The sequence below is a fragment of the Triturus cristatus genome, chromosome 7 (assembly GCF_964204655.1).
Source record: "Triturus cristatus chromosome 7, aTriCri1.1, whole genome shotgun sequence".
Taxonomy (NCBI): Eukaryota; Metazoa; Chordata; class Amphibia; order Caudata; family Salamandridae; genus Triturus; species Triturus cristatus.
The window spans coordinates 1,279,031,491-1,279,048,644 of NC_140590.1; the positions used below are offsets into that span (position 1 = coordinate 1,279,031,491).

General features: G+C 46.6%; 1 protein-coding gene across 1 annotated transcript in view; it reads left to right on the forward strand.

Annotated features, from left to right (window-relative positions):
- The first annotated feature begins 3,024 nt into the window (after positions 1 to 3,024).
- ALDOA (aldolase, fructose-bisphosphate A) overlaps positions 3,025 to 17,154 on the forward strand; it is a 28,754-nt gene continuing 14,624 nt past the window's right edge. The window contains exon 1 of the mRNA XM_085618822.1: positions 3,025 to 3,086. The gene's annotated coding sequence lies outside the window, so the exon portion shown is untranslated. The remainder of the gene's footprint in view (positions 3,087 to 17,154) is intronic.

Consider the following 17,154-nt stretch of genomic DNA (forward strand, 5'->3'; position numbering starts at 1 on the left):
AGGAGCAGAGTTGAATGACCTTTTTTTAAAAGTTTTGTTTAAAAAAAATCTTTTTATTAGAAACAGCAGACACAAAGAGGTTCAGCTTGTAGTACCATCACATTTCTCTCCTCCATCCTAACCTCCCAAATGAACATGTCCCTGAACCACGCATCAATAATTGGAATCCTGCGAATTTCCATGTTGACCATAATCACAACAATTGGCCCTGTGGATGTTCCAACCAGCCCAGATTTTCTCCCATTTCGGGAGGCAGCCTCTACTTTCATAAACCACCTTTTCCACCAACATACACTAATCTAGATCCCGCTTCCAGGCCTCAATATCCAGTAGTTGGACAGAACCCCAGGATTTAGCAATGTTTCTTTTGGCCACCACCAGGCCCATTGTCGTCCATAGTCTAGTAGCCCTCGTGGCATCTGACGCGCCCCATACGTTCAGAATACATTGCTTAGCTGATAATTAATTGCCTGCAACCCCGACTAACCTCAGTCAACTGTTGCAACCCAGTATGTGAATATAAGTGGGCACTGCCAAAGGATGTGGGAAAAGGTGACCGTTTGTCCACAGTCCCTTAAACATAGTTCACCTTCCATCCATCCCATCCGAGCCAAGGTAGTTCTCACATAATACGAGCGATTAAAATTTTGTAGCTAGATCAAGCAGAAGCCTGACCGGATAGTGACCTCCCTAGGGGGTGCCATGGCGTTCGCCCATTCACCTTCTTCAAAACCCCCACATCGCACTTCCCCTTTAAATGTTGCATAACGTCCTGGGTATTATTAATCAGCTTTTTATAAGTGAGTGAAATTGCCTTCTAGGGCATATATTTATTAAGAAGTCTGTCCACTATAGGCGGGGCCTCGTGCAACTCCACTCCCCTCAGATGAACCGCCTGTAGTGCATGTTGGACCTGCAAGTATCAGTAGACTTCCGTTAGTTGCAATTGGTATTCCTGTTGTAGCTCGGGCCACGGAATGATCTATCCCTGTTTCCACAAGTCTCTCCCCCTGGAGATTCCTATTATGTCCCATGTGTCACATCCCGACTAGTCGTGTATGGATTGTAGGATTACGTCATCCCACAATGGCGTCATCTGTGTGATAGTGTTTTTCTACCCTAAGAATGATGTGACTTCCTTCGATATCTATACTTCCAATTGTGAAGGGTCTGTCCATTCTGTGTGCACCTTATCATAGTATAGTGCCCTGGTGTAACTCTGTTGCCCCATCACTGCCTGATCCATTCGAACCTGCCGGCTCCGACATTGGGCGAAATACCTATCCATTGATTACCATGAGTTGAGCTGCCCAATAATATTTTTGGATGTCAGGCGCTGCTATCCCACCATTGAAACATTCCCCAGGAAGTTTCGACAGGGCTATACGTGGCGGACCCCCCATCCACAGCAGAGTGCCACCTCGGTTAAGGTTGGTCCACTGTGAAGCATAAATCCCGACTGATCTATGGCAACTAGATCCTAAGTGTGTGTGTATATATAACATCCTTCTATCATTTATCCAAACAAAAGTAGGAGTAGAGTCTTCTCATCCCTTTTAATTTGAGTGCTACTGGTAGCGATAGCCCTCAAATAAAAAGAGATGAGAAGACTTGACTCCGGTGTTGCGGCTTCCTTTTGTTTGGATGCATGATAGAGGGATGTTTGGAGATTAATTGGGACATAGCTGAATCTGCAGCAAGCAGCGCGCCTTTCATTTTGGAAGCATGGCGGTGGGCAGTGATATTTGCACAGTCAATACATATATATGTATATATATATATATATATATACTCATGTTTATCTAGATCTGACCGTTTAATTTATATATTGAATTACACTCTGTATATTAGACTTTTTAGAGTCACGGACACATTCTAATGGTTATATCATTCAGAATGTGTCTGTGACTCTAAAAATTCTAATATAGAGATTGTAATTCATTAAATAAATTAAGAGGTGAGATCTAGATAGACATGAACATTGGAAAATGAGAGTAGGATGAAAGAATAGAAACGTAAATGATAGAAATTAAAGAGGGAAACATTATATTACGAATGTACATTCATTAGCGAAAGACAAAAGAAATTCATAATTGGGATTTCATAGACAATTATAAAAAAAAAGTATTAAAGTGGATCATAAACATTTGTTGGATTTGCAGATATACTATGCCTATTGATTAAAATATTAGTTTTCTGAAGCTAGAATACATCTTTTGTAACTTTGAACAGAGTAAGTATTACACATTTCTACACTAGGATTTGTACACACACCGTTCCACCACGATATAAAAGATAACTTAGAAGTGTCTTCTATCTTTCCAACCATGTATTATTTGCTGGAATGCAATGACTGTTAGCAGATTCCCTATTTTATAACTATTACAAGCATTAGGTAAACCTAAGAACATGCTTACAAGAGTGAGAGAGAGGGACTCGTTTAAAGAATGTCCTTAATTCTCTTTAGTACCACAGTTTAATATTTCTAACAGATTAAACAATTTATGTATTAAGCCGCCATCATAAATTATTACTATTATTTTTTTTTTATTTGACCAGGGTATATAAATCTTTTATCTATGAAAAATAAGGTTTGAGTTATGTTTGGAACTTTAGATGTCTTACACAATTTAGTGCATTTATTTCTTAAACCAAGCTTGCTTAATTTAAGGCACAGCTTTTTACCCAGTCGAGGTCTCCTGTAGCCTGCAGGGCGCCTGATGAAGGAGACCTCAAAGGCCTCGCGCCCCTTCAAGTGGCGCGAGGAGGCGTCACGTACGCATCCTTTGCCGCAGCACGAGGAGGCCCTCACGTCACAGCACGGCGAGCCTCTCCCTGGCCCGAGTAACCTTGAGAACTCCTCGTGCTCTTCCGCGGGCGGCACCTGCTCCGGTTACTCGTTGCCGCCACTCAGGGCTAAATATACCGTCCCCGGGTAAAGGGCAGGGGTGACAGCAGAAGGTTAGACATAGATAGCCCGCCTTCGCCCTACCCTTTTATACCCACCCGCGGCTCCTGCAGGTCACTCAGAGCCTACGCCTCCGAGTGAACACCAGCGCCTGCCCCCGGCTCCAGCCCAACACCAGGTGAGAGACTGCACTCGCAGGAGTGAGGCCATGACCCATTTAAACATGCCGTGCATGGGACAGGGGCACACCCAGGTGCTTCTATCAGTCTGTTTTGGCTATTTTAGTAACACGTGGGACAGTGAGCAAACTTGTAAAAAAAATAACGCTGTCTTCTTCAATATAATTGTTTAAACACAGAGAGAAGAAAACCAGGCAATAGATGCAAGTGTACTTGCAAGGGCAGAGGGGCCTAGCTATCTCTGCGGGGCAAGGAGTGTTGTGTTTGTTGCGTATTTCAACCTTTCTCATGTGCTTGTGTCGGGTGAGGCACTGCCAGGGGAGTGTGCCAGGGGCGGGGACAGGACGGCAATCACGGCATCATGATCTACTTACTACCGCTGGCTCTGCAGTATTTCCGGTGTTAGTGAGTTTGAGTCCCTGCTAGTCATTTAGCATTCTGTGTGATCATGGGCAAATTGTTTAATCCAGCGAAGATGCTATCTTCATACCAGCACGTACACGCACTCGGCAGCATATTGCTGCTGCTGACACTGCAGATTCCTGGCAGCGCCAGTCACCTCCCACCCAGACCAGTGTTTGTGAGTCCATTAAAGCCTCTCTGTCTGTCAGGAGAATGAATAGCTGGGGCTCTATGAAGCGCGAGGGCCCAGGCATAGCAGCGGACCTCACAGGCCCAGACAGGGGGTTGAGGCCCTGTTTAAAGCATGCTCCAATCGCCTACAGCAAACCTTTTGTTCACCCATGCCAACTTAACTTATCCTTGTCTGTGCCAAGGCCCTCGATCAATACCGAGGCTCATCGCCATAGCTATGCCAACTGGACCTGTGACACATAGTTCCCTCGTTATCTAGCCTGCACTCCATACATCTCAAATAAATATCTCTGAAAGACAAACGCCATCTACAGAAGTATGTTAAACTAGTCTGCGATTTTTTTTTTACTTTAGCTGACAAAGTTACATTTAACGTGGCCGTGCTTTTAGATTATGCCATCCCTCTGAGCTTCTTATGTGATGAATACAGCAGCACGGGTGTAAAGGGTATATGGGCAGGGGAGTGGAGGGGTATCTCTGGTTTGAGAAGTAGGGATATTCCCATTTTCACAGGTTCCATGGACTAGTACAGTAGTAGTCCTTTCAGATTCATTGTTACAGTTTATCGCATAAAGCACACCTGCTATTTTCCACGGCCTTGTAGTATTTATTACAGTATTGTATTTGCCTCAACACAAGTGGGGGCGTAATAGGCATTTGTTATGCAAGCTTTTGGATAAAACACTTTTTGAGAGATTCTTGCTTACAAATATGTGTTCCTTGAACTGTAATTGTTTTATATAAGAACGAACAGAAGTTTTGTTTACAAAGACAATGGAGACCCCCGAAGCTTTAATGGGTTGGAAATTATGGCCTGTGAACTGCACCCATGTCTCCACAGCACGTGCTTTAACCCTCTGAGTTATGCCATTAGATTTGGAAAATAAGAGCTGCAGACTCCACATGCATCTTTGCATCATGCACATCAATTCCCAGAACCATTTCACAGACACCTGATCTTTTGGAGTACATTCTGAATCCTGCAGCAGGTGCATTAACCCCTCGAGATTTGTCACTGTGATTGGGAACTGGGACTTGCTGGTTCAAGAAACCTCTGCAGCGGGAGTTTTGACATTTTCAAACTTTCTCGTTGGGATTGTAACATGTTATTTGCCGATCACACGAAGATCTCCATAGTAAAGTACTTTAACATCTTGTAATGCCTCAGTCAGACTGGAGCCGTTGGGCAGCGAATAGTACTCACTACAACGCATGCGTTCACAACGCAAGTCGTTACAACAACACAAGTCATTGCAACGACGCGTTGTTACATCGCATGCCATTACAACACAAGTCATTACAACGACTGGCTGTAGGGAGGGCGCCGGAGTTTGGAATAGTTACTCTTCCAACTCCTGTGTGTGCAACAGTAGGAAAGGTGTCGCATTGAAAGTCTAACACCTTCTGCCCCCTAAAGCCAGTCGTTGTAACAATTTGGTTGTAATGGCATGCGATGTAACAACGCGTCGTTGTAACGACTTGCATTGTAAAGACATTATGATGTAATGCCTGCGTTGTAATGGATGTTTTCCGTGTGCAGCAGGTAACAAACACACAGATCCCTGTAGCATGCACATTACCCCTCGCGCTATATCAAGGAAACTGTACTTTTTAACTTCCAGGTTATTTATAGCCTGGCGCTCTCTCTTCTGTCGATTGTCCCTTTATCTTCGTGCTCTGTGCCCTATCTCCTCCTATCTCCCTTTCTCTCTCTTTCCCCCGTTCCCTCACCCTCTCCCCACCTCTCTCACTTTTATCCACCGCCATCTTGCCATTTCTGCAGCGTGGTCTTATTCTTGGTGGCTGCTGCCAGCTTGCCACAGTGACACCAGGAGCCTTGCTGCTAGAACCCTAAAATCACCAGACGCCCAAACCCCCTGCCCAGGTAGATTCAACAGCACCCCCTAGGGCCGGAGCTATCAGGTTATTTCATGTCAAACATGAGTGTCCTATCCATCCCTGCTTCCTGTTTTTTTGCGTTTAATACCTAGACTCCTTCCTACATTTATCTTGACAAAATGACACTACAAGTACCGGTGTACCAATAAAGGAAAACATGAAATGATCAGCTGACTCATCTTGGTAGCTCCGCTGGTCTGTCCTGCAACCTTAAAGCAGACCTTGAAAAGATTGTAACTCCAGCCCAGCATTGGCAACAAAACACTCCAAGGGCTTTGATTCAATGTAGGACCAGTCGGTTCGTTGTAGCACAGTTATAGTGCACTATTTCTTGTCAGACGTAAAAGGTATGCGTGTGTGTGAGACTGAGGGAGTGAGAGTGTCTGCATGCGTGTGTGTGTGTGTGTGAGAGGGAGAGAGAGAGAGAGAAAAAGAACAGTCTCTCACTCTGTAATATAAATAATATTGAAAATGCTTCAATTCTGAAATTATGTGAAATAACTATATTCCTCCATTAGTGACATTTAGTCAAACTCTTTGTAAATTATTTACTTTTATTTCGTGTGGGCTAAAAAATGTCTAAAAGCAGCTAATACTTAGCAGCCCGTGCAGCCGCGTCATCGCTGTAAACCCGTTACATTTAGAGCATGAGCTCTGCCCATCACCCCTTCTGCGGATACCACGGCGCGCACCTTCATGTCACTATCAGGTGATCATATCCTCCGATCAGCTCCAGAGCGTGGCAGAATGCATGACAAAAAAGTCTCACTCAAGTTACATCAAAGGCCGGTGATGGGTAGCACTGCTGAAGAGTTAAGACTTTTTTTTCACACTGAGGACAAACATGGAGAGCCAGATATGGACCCGCATCAGCACTTGGCTTTTAGAACTGCCGGTACTGAGCACCAACAGAACCCGGCTCACGTAAAGCCCAGTAGTTACCTGGGAAAGCCTCACCTGTTGACTATCCACAGTCACGAGACCGGTTTCAGAAACTGTTCCATAGCTCTCCTGCACCGCATGGGCCATGACCCCGGTTTGGTCCAGAAACAACACCATAGTGATGTCACTGGAGCCATAAAGTGCCAACCTCGGCAGACCAACATCAGTTCCCCCTCAAATCTTTCGTGCCCTTTGAGACAGTGATGAGGAAAAGACCGTTATTTGTGGCAGTGCAGTACAGCAATCTAAACCAGAACCTTTTTAATGCAGCCTACGATCATCCTGCAGAAAACCGAAGGTGGTGGGGTAGGTGACGTATATGCAGGTAGATAGAGTATCCACCAGAAAGATCTTCACGGAAGGTTAAGAAACTTTTTCCTGTGATGGATACTTCTCTCTGCATATTATTGAGCTGATTCCAAAGCCTTAAACCTCCACTCCCCCCCCCCCCCTCCCCCAGGTGGTGTGTCTGAAGGAATAGTCAGAGGTAATCCTGGAGCACTGAGGTGGCAAAATAGCCATTCCTTCTCACCTCTGAATCCAAACAATAATGTTTGGTGAAAGTGTGAAGGACATCCATGCCACTGCACAACAGCTCTCAGTCACAGGAATAGGCCCGGCCTGTGCTGAGGCGGAAGACTTTGCCCTGATAGAACGGACATGCATTTCCTCCATTAGTTCCTTCTTGGCAAGGGCATAGCACATCTGTATACACATTATCCGTTGAACTAAAATACTTTTTTTTGAACACCCCTGGCTTTCTTCCTGGCTGCATACCCTGCAAACAGCTGGTCGCCAGACCTGATCTCCTTGGTGCCGTCTATTTAAAAACTAGCCTATCTTCTTCGGTTCAATTTGTATAATTTCTTCACCACCTTTGTGGAAGGAGGGAGAGCTTAGATGGTAGGAAGGCTAATGAATTGACTCAGATGGAAAGGAGTGACTTATTTGGGAAGGAAAGCCACTTTAGTACTGAAGACGAGTTTCTACAGGAACACACGTGTTTGGCAGATGAACACCCAGTGCTTGCAACTCACTGATACATAGAGAGATCAGAATTGTGTCTGACAGATCTCGCCCATGTTTGCGGAGGCACCATTGTAGAGCCCTCATGTATCAGCATTTGTATGTGGCTAAGAGGATGCAAGAAGCCAGACCGAGAAGGCAAAGAAGGACCAGGATTGGAACTGAAGCTCCTTCTCTGAACATCAAACTCATATCCCAAATGTCCCGGATCCAGCGAGGAGGAGAGGAAGCTCGTATAGATGTTACGTCCAGTAGTGCCTCTATGCAGAGGAGGCGCTGGTAGGGCTCTAGGTGAGATTTTCGCGCGGAGAGTGAACAAGGCAGGTTTAACATTAGTGATGCTGCTACGTACAGGTGATGCGCATCATCTGCAGCAAGATACCTTTGAGCAGCCAGTCGTCCAGGAACAGGAATTCATGCTTCTAAGATGAGCTGCAACCACTGCCACCACCTTGGTGAAGACCTAAAGTGCAGATGTTTGTCCAAACAGGAAGACCCTAAACTGATAGTAAGAGGACCCCACCAAGACGTTTAAGGAACCTCCTGTACAAATACAGGAGCAGTATGTGGAAGTAGGCATCCTTCTAGTTGAGGGACACCATCCTGTCCTCTGCTTCCAGCACCATAAGAACCCGAGCTAGGTGCAGTCCGAAGTCTAGGATAGGACAAAGGCTTCTGTCCTTTTTGGAAACCAAGAAGTACCAACAGTAGCATTTTTGTTCAATTTCCTGCTCTAGAAACAACTCCACAACTCCTCTCTGTGGTACGGCTGGTACCACCTGCTGCAGGTTTTAAAGGTGGTCTTCTGGTTAAAAGGACTGCGCCGGAGGTCCGGGGGAGGGAGTGGGCTTGAAGGGTAGGGCATAACCCCTTTTACAATTGTTAGGAGCCCTACTGTTTGAACCCTAAAATTACTAGATGCCCAAACCCACTGCGGTGAAAATAAAAACTCCCAGATATCTTCAATAGCACCCACTAGGGCCGGATCTTTCATGTTCTTCCATGTCAAACATGAGTTTTTTTTCAGTTTTGGGGGGGGTTGCATTTGATACCTAGATTCCTACATTTATCATGGGAAAATAACACTACAAGTGCCAGGGTGCAAAAAAGGAAAACATTAAACGATCAACTGGGTGTGTGAGAGAGAGAAAACAAGGCGATAAAGAACAATCTCTCACTCTGCAGGTGCCCGATGGAGAGGGTTCAGAAGGGTGGCAAGAATGGGCAGTAGCAGGGTTGGTTTTGAGGGCAAGGGACATTTCTTCCTTTTCCGATATAGGTCTCCCTTTTCTTTTAGTAAAATGTTTCACCTCTTTTTTTCACTTTTCGTTATGTTATCAGCATTTATATAGGTTTGTTTTTTACAAATATGGCCCAGTGGCACATTGGAGGCTGGGTACTTGTTCCGTACCGTTTTGGGATTTTTGTTTGGCCAAGTTGGCTGGTGGCATTCCGGGCTTTCAGTGAGATGCAAAAAGTGTGGGAAGGGTCTCTACAAAGGGAGTAGCCTGTGTACTTAAGGGTGTAGCTTAAGCATAAACTACATTTTTGTGATTTCAGTAGCGTGCCAGCAACCATACTTTGGTTCCGCTGTGAGCTTTCTGTTATTTTATCCAGATATAAAACACAACATCTAACATTCACCTAAAACCAGCCAGGACTATTGGCTCTGTCAATGGTCGTTAGCTGTTTAAGATAAATGGGTAACAACAATTGAACGCACTTCCCCCAAACCTCAGAGCGGAACCAAACCTTTTAAGATTCAGGAAATCCCTCAAAACCCTCCTCTTTCCTTGATCTACTTGAAGTCTTCCTTGCCCCCCCCCTTTAGGAGTACGAGGTTCAGCGCTGGGATACTCAAGGGTGACTATGCGCTCTATAAAAACCTAAAATAAATAATAAATAAATAAATAAATAAATACAATTGAAAATGTTTCAATTCTAACATTGTGAGACTGTGAATTAAACATTCCTGAGGGCTGGTCTAACGTTAGGTCCATTCTATGTCAGACATGTATACCGTTTTTCTCTCCACATCTTATCCATCTGCATAGCTCACAGCTCATCTCGTTCCTTTTTAGCACCCTCCTTTCCCTCTCTCCTGAACTCTCTTTATCACATCTCCTTCATCTCACCTCCTCTCCTGTAAGCACTGCATTTTCTTTTACTTTCGCCTTGTCAACATTTTGACAACTGTCTACCTCCATTACATGTTTGCACAGAATCACAATTGCAACTAGAATACGTGACCATTGCTCTGTGCGTTCTGCAGTGAGGCCAAGAATTGGATCACCATGTATTCTGAACATCTGTTTGACCCACTGAGAGGCACTGTGAAAAACTGGCACTGCCTTCAGCCTTAACTCCAGAGCCCTCAATCATGGCCCATTATAAACATCTGGGGGCCACTCAGTCTAAAATATGTACTATACTAGAGTAATACGCTACACGTAAAAGAATACAGAAACACAACCTCCTGGAAATAATCTTACATTCCCTTAGAGTGTTAGCTAAGTATAACAAGTCAAATATAAACAGAAACTAAATCGCTGACATGGAGTACCTTAACTTTTTTTTTACAATAATTGTTCAGAACTCAATCAGTGTTATTTGCAGTAAAATTAAAGACATAACTATAGGTCCTGATAGGGAGTCGTTTCAAGATCAATTTTTAATTTCTACCAGGTCTGAGACCCAGAGGGACCTGGCCCACTTTAAGCCCTGGTGTCAGTTTATTAAGTTTGTGTAAATCAGCCTGACCGTGCATTGCTTTCGGATGGTGCACATTAGGAGACATGAAATGTATGGGATCCTGTCAGGGAGATCAGTGTAGTGTTCCTTGCATGGGAGCCTGGGCCGAATTCCCATGGAGTCGCTCTGTTTCTTATTTTGGGCCACGGGGGTGCCTGGGGAAGCCATTATGGTGTGCTGCGATCTGTGGCTTTGAGACAACGGTGACCAAATGTGCGATTTATGGTTAAGTTATGAGATTTATGGTTAAGTTAACTTGTTCTTTGCTCAGCAGGTTAGGTTTATCTCGACATTTGCTGCGATTCACGGTTGCGAGTTCTATGAGTTCTAACTCCATCAAGGCCAAACCAGCCTTGTATACTTCCGGGGTCACCTGCGAAGCTTGCTCCTGTTCCGCTCATGTCTCTGAGCATCACGGCGCGCCACGTAGGCCATTCTGCACCCAACACCCTTGCAAGGGGCGGCCCCAACCGCGGGTCCGCGCCCTCCTCCGTGGTAAAATAGGGTTTAAAATTATGGCAATGCAGGACACTTCCTCTGAACTGTTATGGCAGATTCGAGATGTTTTTAGCACCGGAAATCTCCGAGTTAAAGTAAAAAGATTCACAGTACTCTGGCGGATCTCATGATTCTGATGGGGGAGAAAAACGTTGTTTTCACCCGATCAGAATGAGGAGGTCACTCGTAACGAGGGCCCGCGTTGTTTGCAGTTCTAAGTGAAGGCAGGCGTGTGATATAGCGCAGTATATTGAAAACACATGGTCCCTGTATGTTCAAACAGCGGTCGGAGTGCCCATTTCTTTCTGGCACGAGGGACCGTGACGCGCCGGCTAGCCCGTTGGGGGTACCGATGGCGACTAATATCTGCTGCCTCACCACACTCGCCAGCCACTTGAGAAAACAGCCCATGTCCCCTGTCACTGGCCCAGGACACTGGCAGCTGGTGACAGGTGCTAGGGGGTGGGACCTCCCTCCCTCTGGGCACGTTACGATAGCTCCTGGCAGCTGCCGCCACTTTAGTCCCCCCCCCCCTCCCCTCCAAGAATAGCTGTGACCTTCAGCAGAGACAGGAGGTGACCTTTACAGCAAAGGTCAGGTAAGGGGGCATCCGAGGTGTTGGCTTATAAATCTTGCAGTATGAGTGGGAAGCGCTAGCAGTGAAGGGCGAGGCTCAAATCTCAAGGAAGGTATGTCCATTAGGGCGTGTTCTTGACGGGTGCAAACCCGTCCGTCATTTTGGGGCTAGAGTCTAGCCGCTAGACATTCTCTCAAGCATGCACCCCTAGAAGCCATTACTCTCAGACGTGCTACCACAGCGAGACAAGGAATCTGGGGCCCTACTAGCCTGGTTTCTCCGTCTGCACGCAGCCCTGCAGATACAGAAACACCGTGGACAAAATGCTTGTTCCAGGCATGCTGCCATGCTGGGAATCCGGGACTCATGCACCCGCCCTCGGCTCACTTATGCAGTCCTACAGTGCGAGAACCAAGCACGAGCTGAACTGTCCAGTGCCCGGCTGTCACCTGCAGGCTGGCACAAGGGGCCGTAGCTCCACCTTCCGGTGCCTATCTCAAGTCCAGCACCTATGCATACCTGCACACACTTGACCCTCTCTCTCTCTCAAGGATGGAAGTGGGAACCGTGAGTCCTCCGGCACTGGCAGCGGCGCGGCACCTGTTCCACCGGTTCAAGACAGAGACAGAGCATATCAAAATGGCACTGCCAGCGCTCCGCCTGAATCTCACCACCTCCAGGGCCGATAATGGTTTCAGGAAGAAAAGTGCCGGCAGGCTATATTTCCTTTTCAGTGCCTCTTCAGACAGCTCATCTGCCGCGTCTTACATTCTTCTGCCAGTTCATTTTTCCAAGGAGTGTTAATGCATTGTGGGACTTTAAGTTTTCCTTTTTTAGTTTCGCAATTCTTTATTAAAATTAGTGTTCCCCTAAAAGTACCAAAACATTGAATAACTCACATATCACTCCAAAAATAGAAAAACATGGTAACTAACATGAATACTCAGAGCCCCCAAGCACACAAAGTACTGTGGATTAAAATGCCAGAAATATTTTTTTTACATTTTACAAAGTCGTCCAGTGAGTGAGCCCAGTTACAAACTGCAATAGTGCGTGCTGGTTCTTCGATTTCAAGGAATTGAGAAGCAGCCGTAGGCTGGTAGGTGTTTATTATGTGCCCAGCCACAGCCCAAATAACTCTGGTCTAGGCAGGCGCTTAGGTGCCAGCCTCTTCAGAGGTGTTTAAATGCCCGCGTACCAGAGCATCCCGGACTCGCTGTTGCAGCTACACAGGTAACGCGGCCCCCGGCGGCCTCTCCATTCTAGACGCGCTACGCACACAGGCCCGCGCCTCACCCTGCCTGATTTGTACAGTACTGCAGAACTGGAAACACCCTGCCTGCAGAAAGGGGGAGGACTATGGTGGGTGGGGCTGCGTGGCACACGGAGCCCTGTTCTGCAGTCAGGGCGGGGGAGCGGCCTGAGTGGGCACACCCCTTCTCTGGCATCATGTTCTGTGCTCCCTCTGAAAGGTCACTTTGGAAACCAGAGAAAGACAGAGAGAGAAAGGGGCGGCAGGAAGGGATGACACGGGGGCAGTGACAGCTGGGATGCTAGGACGTGAGAAAAGGACAAACGAAGGGGGCAGGGAGAGCCGTCAGAAGACAGTGGAGAAGGAGACAGAGGATTGAGGCAGACAGAAGGAAGGGGGAGGAGCCCCGGGTGGATGGTTAAGCCTGTAGGGGGGCTACTGCTCCCAAAATACTGGTCAGGTTTGTACATAAATGATAATGGACGTCACCTCACCAATAGTAAGCAAGGCTGCTATTGTTCTACCTACTAAAAGCTTTTTTCAATTTATCACTATACAAAACCCACATTTTCCTTGTGTCTTCTTCCGTGTGGATATCATACCTAGATTTACTTGTCAGCATGCTGCTGGATTTGGCGCAGACATCCACATTGTAGGGGCCCTTTTGTGACCCTGCATGCATGCTTGCCCTCTTACTGGTCTCAGTTCACCCTCCAATTGCTCTGAGGGAGCACAGAGAGAGAAAGAACCGCTCTTCATATCTTTGGCTCTTCCGCCAAATGGAAGTATTCCTCTATTTCAGTGTAGGTGTCTCCCGACTCAGGTATCAATATATTCTGATGTACTTGTCTCCTGACCATGGCCGGACTGGCCTACAGGGCAATCAGGCAGTGTCCGATGGGCTGGTCTGACAGGTCAGCGCGCGGGCCAGTGTTTTGGCCTGTGGGCCTGTTTTATGGTCTGCTTGGCCGATTTTGTTTACTGTTGATGTCCCTGAAACCGAAACGAACATTTCTTGCAGCACGCTCAAATCCATGCAACCTTCCATACCTTGCCAAACACTTGTACCGCATGCCTTTACAGTTCAACACTGCCCCAATTTTCAAATAATATATTCACATTTTTAGCTTTTTAATTAACTAACAGGGCCACTTTTATTTGGTGCCCATGTTTTCACTTTGCACAGGGAAATACATTTCCTGTTAGACCCAGTGCAAAGCTTCCTGTCCCCTGAAGGTGGTGGCCCTATCCCTGTGTACCTTTGTTCCTGTTTTGTTGTTTCAGTCTCAGAGTCAGTGTATGAGTCTCTTGTTTTTGCAGTTCTGCAGGAATGGCTCTCAGCGATGCAACAGTCTTGGTATTAGTGACAGGGTACCAGTGGTCCGCCTTTGTGCGAGTGTAGTTTATATTGTTGAGTTGTAAAATGTGGAGGCAAAGTGGCCCAGAAGATGGGATCACTGTCATTTATTTTATTTTATTTTAAAGGTTTTATATAGCGCTGGCTAGAGCCGGAGGTATCAGAGCGCTTTACATGAGTATAAGATCATAGTTGCAGGCTACATCGTTACAAAGGTTACACAGTTATTAGAGCATGGCAACACAGTTACTTGTAAGGTCGAGATAAACAATAAGCACATATACGTAAGGGAAAAAGCAGGCAAGGGGAGAGATTCAGGGGAGGGGGTTAGGAGCAGGGGAAGTAGGCAGAAAATGAAGGAGGGAAAGAGGAGGGGAGGGTGAGAGACACAGCGTGGAAAGAGGAGGGGAAGGGCGATGGGGACACAAACCGGTAGACAAGTCAAAGCTACGTCCAAGTCCAGTAAGCTGTCATCCTAGGGGAAGTGGTATCATTTCCCCATCTCTGTTGCGAGAAGCTCCCTTTACGCAGTGGACTGTCTCAGAGGGGTCTCTGAGACTCCAAGGCCTACATACTGGATCCTTCCCCAAAAAGGGGAGAGGGGGTGCTTTGGCAAGAGGTGCCATACCATACCTCAGCAGTGAGTGGCTCCCTTGACGCTGTGTACTCTCTCAGTGGGTTTGCTGAGACTCCAGAGTATAAATATTGGATCTTTCCCCAACAAGGGGAGAAGGAGTGCTTAGTCAAAGGGCACAAAGGACAGGGGGCTAGGCAGTGTAGCAGGTAAGGGGAGAGATTCAGGGGAGAGGGGATAGGAGCAAGTGTTTTACATGAGGAACAATAATGTTACAATTTTACATCAGTGACAAGTTACATAAGTATCAAGAAAAGCATTTAAAGAACATAGGGGACAAGGTGAATGGAGCAAGGAAGGGTAAGGGGATATGGTAAAGGGGTAGGAGGAAGAAAGGACGTAGAGACGAGGGGAAAATCTGCCCAAGGTCCAGCTGGGTAGGTGACGGCAGAGGGGGGAGTCCACAACCAATCTCCTCTTTAGCTATCTGGTTACTCCACCGGGCATCGGCCAATTCCCTTGGTCTCTACAGTCTGGGTGAAGTTCCGCAGGTTCCAAGTCCTGATGTGTAAGCAGGTTAGGGGATAGGTTCAAGGTCCAGTCAATGTCCAATTATTGTCCCAGGGAAGTAAAACAATGTGGAGGGGAACACTATGGCAGACATCTTGGGGTCAGGCAGGGGACTATTGACCTTAGTGTTACATTCAGCCATCCCCCATTATATCTGTCGTTCGAGGGGAGGTGATTGAAGAACAAGGAGCAGCTAGAGGCCAGAGTCAGTGTCTGCTAGTCTCTCATGGAGGAGAGTATTGTTGCGAGGAGGCAACAAGGGAGAGACAGCCGCCATTTTTGGATCAGGCGGGGCGTCTCCTATATCCCTCTCTTTCACAATAGGAACTAGTTGAGCTATATAATGATCGAGCCATGAAAACGAGGTAAGTATCAGACATGTCGGATACACTACACGCCATTAAGATTGCCGAAAGAAGTGTGGTAGAACTGGCGGACAACTTCATACTTTGTAGGACTAGTAAATTAACGCAGGGGCTGTAGGAGGTTGAGAAACGACTCACCATGACATCCGCTGAGGAGCTCTTGCCAGGAGAAGAAAAACAGAGCTGTGTTGATGAGGGAGTACCCCCGCGTGCAGCGTTAGATCGCCCGGGTCAGCTTGAATGTCGATTTGTTGTGGGTGCCATTTTGGGGTCAGGCGTCGGTCCCCATGAACACCAAGGGTCCTGCAGCATTCCGTCCGAGGTGTACGAGCCCCCCTAGTTGGATGCCAGATGAGGCCCAGAGATGTTAGTGCCAGGTAAGATCAAGAATCGCTATGCGATTGCGGGCACTTAGAAGGCTTAAGGTCTAAGACGGACCCGATCCGCCATATTGAGGTCAAGCAGCGTTCGGGAGAAAAAGCTCCGGTACAGCAAGGGACTTTATTTCGGGATGTAAATACATTGTTGCATGCAGGACAAAGATCGAGCATTCGCATACTAGCGCTATCCGGGATCTTCAATGGCATATCAGCGTGCTCGGAGGTCTGATGTAGAAGCGTTCGCAGGCTCAGTTCGTGGCAGAGAGACATGATCAACCAGCCATCGGCTGCACCACGGGTGCAGTGCAGGCCGGCCCCCCCAGGTCATCTCAAGAATTTGTGGGCCAACAAACAAGGCATATTTTGGGGCTCCATGGTTGAATGTTATTACACATTTCTACTAATTCAAGCTCAAATGATGCCAAATAATATTAAATTATATGTTTAATTTTCAAAAACGGGTCGAGGAACTTGTCTTGGCTGAGGCCACAGAATCCTTAAGAGATTGAGTCTGAGTAGGAGTAGGCAGAAAGAGGGAAAGAGTTGGAGATAGAGAAAAAAATAAGTCAATTTCTCTGGAGTGCTTTGAAGATGGGAGACCTGGGCAGCTGCCCATGCCTTAAAACATCTCAGGGTGGAACCTATGTACTAGTAGGAGAGCCTACGTCCCCCTGCCAGTGGTTCCCTGTTTTGTTGTGGAGTCTCTGGTACCAACCGTGCAGTTAGCCTGGTAGTAGTGTGCTGTCTGGCTCGTTTCAGTGTGTTTCCAGTTTTGTTGTTTGTGAGAGCCTGGCATCACTGTGCAAGGCCTCCCTTGAGTAAGTGTGTTTGTTCAATAGATGTGTGTTCTTTGTCCTACTTTATGTAGCTTCTTATCTGTAAGTTCTTGGACCTCTGCAAATGTGTTCTCTCTTTCAGTGTCAGTGCACTCTGGGATTTAATTCCTGGCCACCTATTCTATTGAATAGCAGCTGGCATTGGGCTTGTCCCGTATTTATAGCATAGATAACATTTGCCCATAGCTTGGTGCAACAAATGCCAAGTCTTTATGCCAAGGTTCCCCACAGCTAGGTCAGAAAGATATTGCTGCGTCTGTCCAACCTTGAAGGATGAGACAGGGCTGCCAATATAGAAACAGATGTATGCCACAATGGCAAAACACTGTCCTGCAATAACATTGTATCCAAAATATCAACTACCATGATATTTATACCGGCATGAACAGTATTTTAATGCCAAAACTAATAAGATGGGAGGGGAACAATTATGTGAAAAAGGCCAC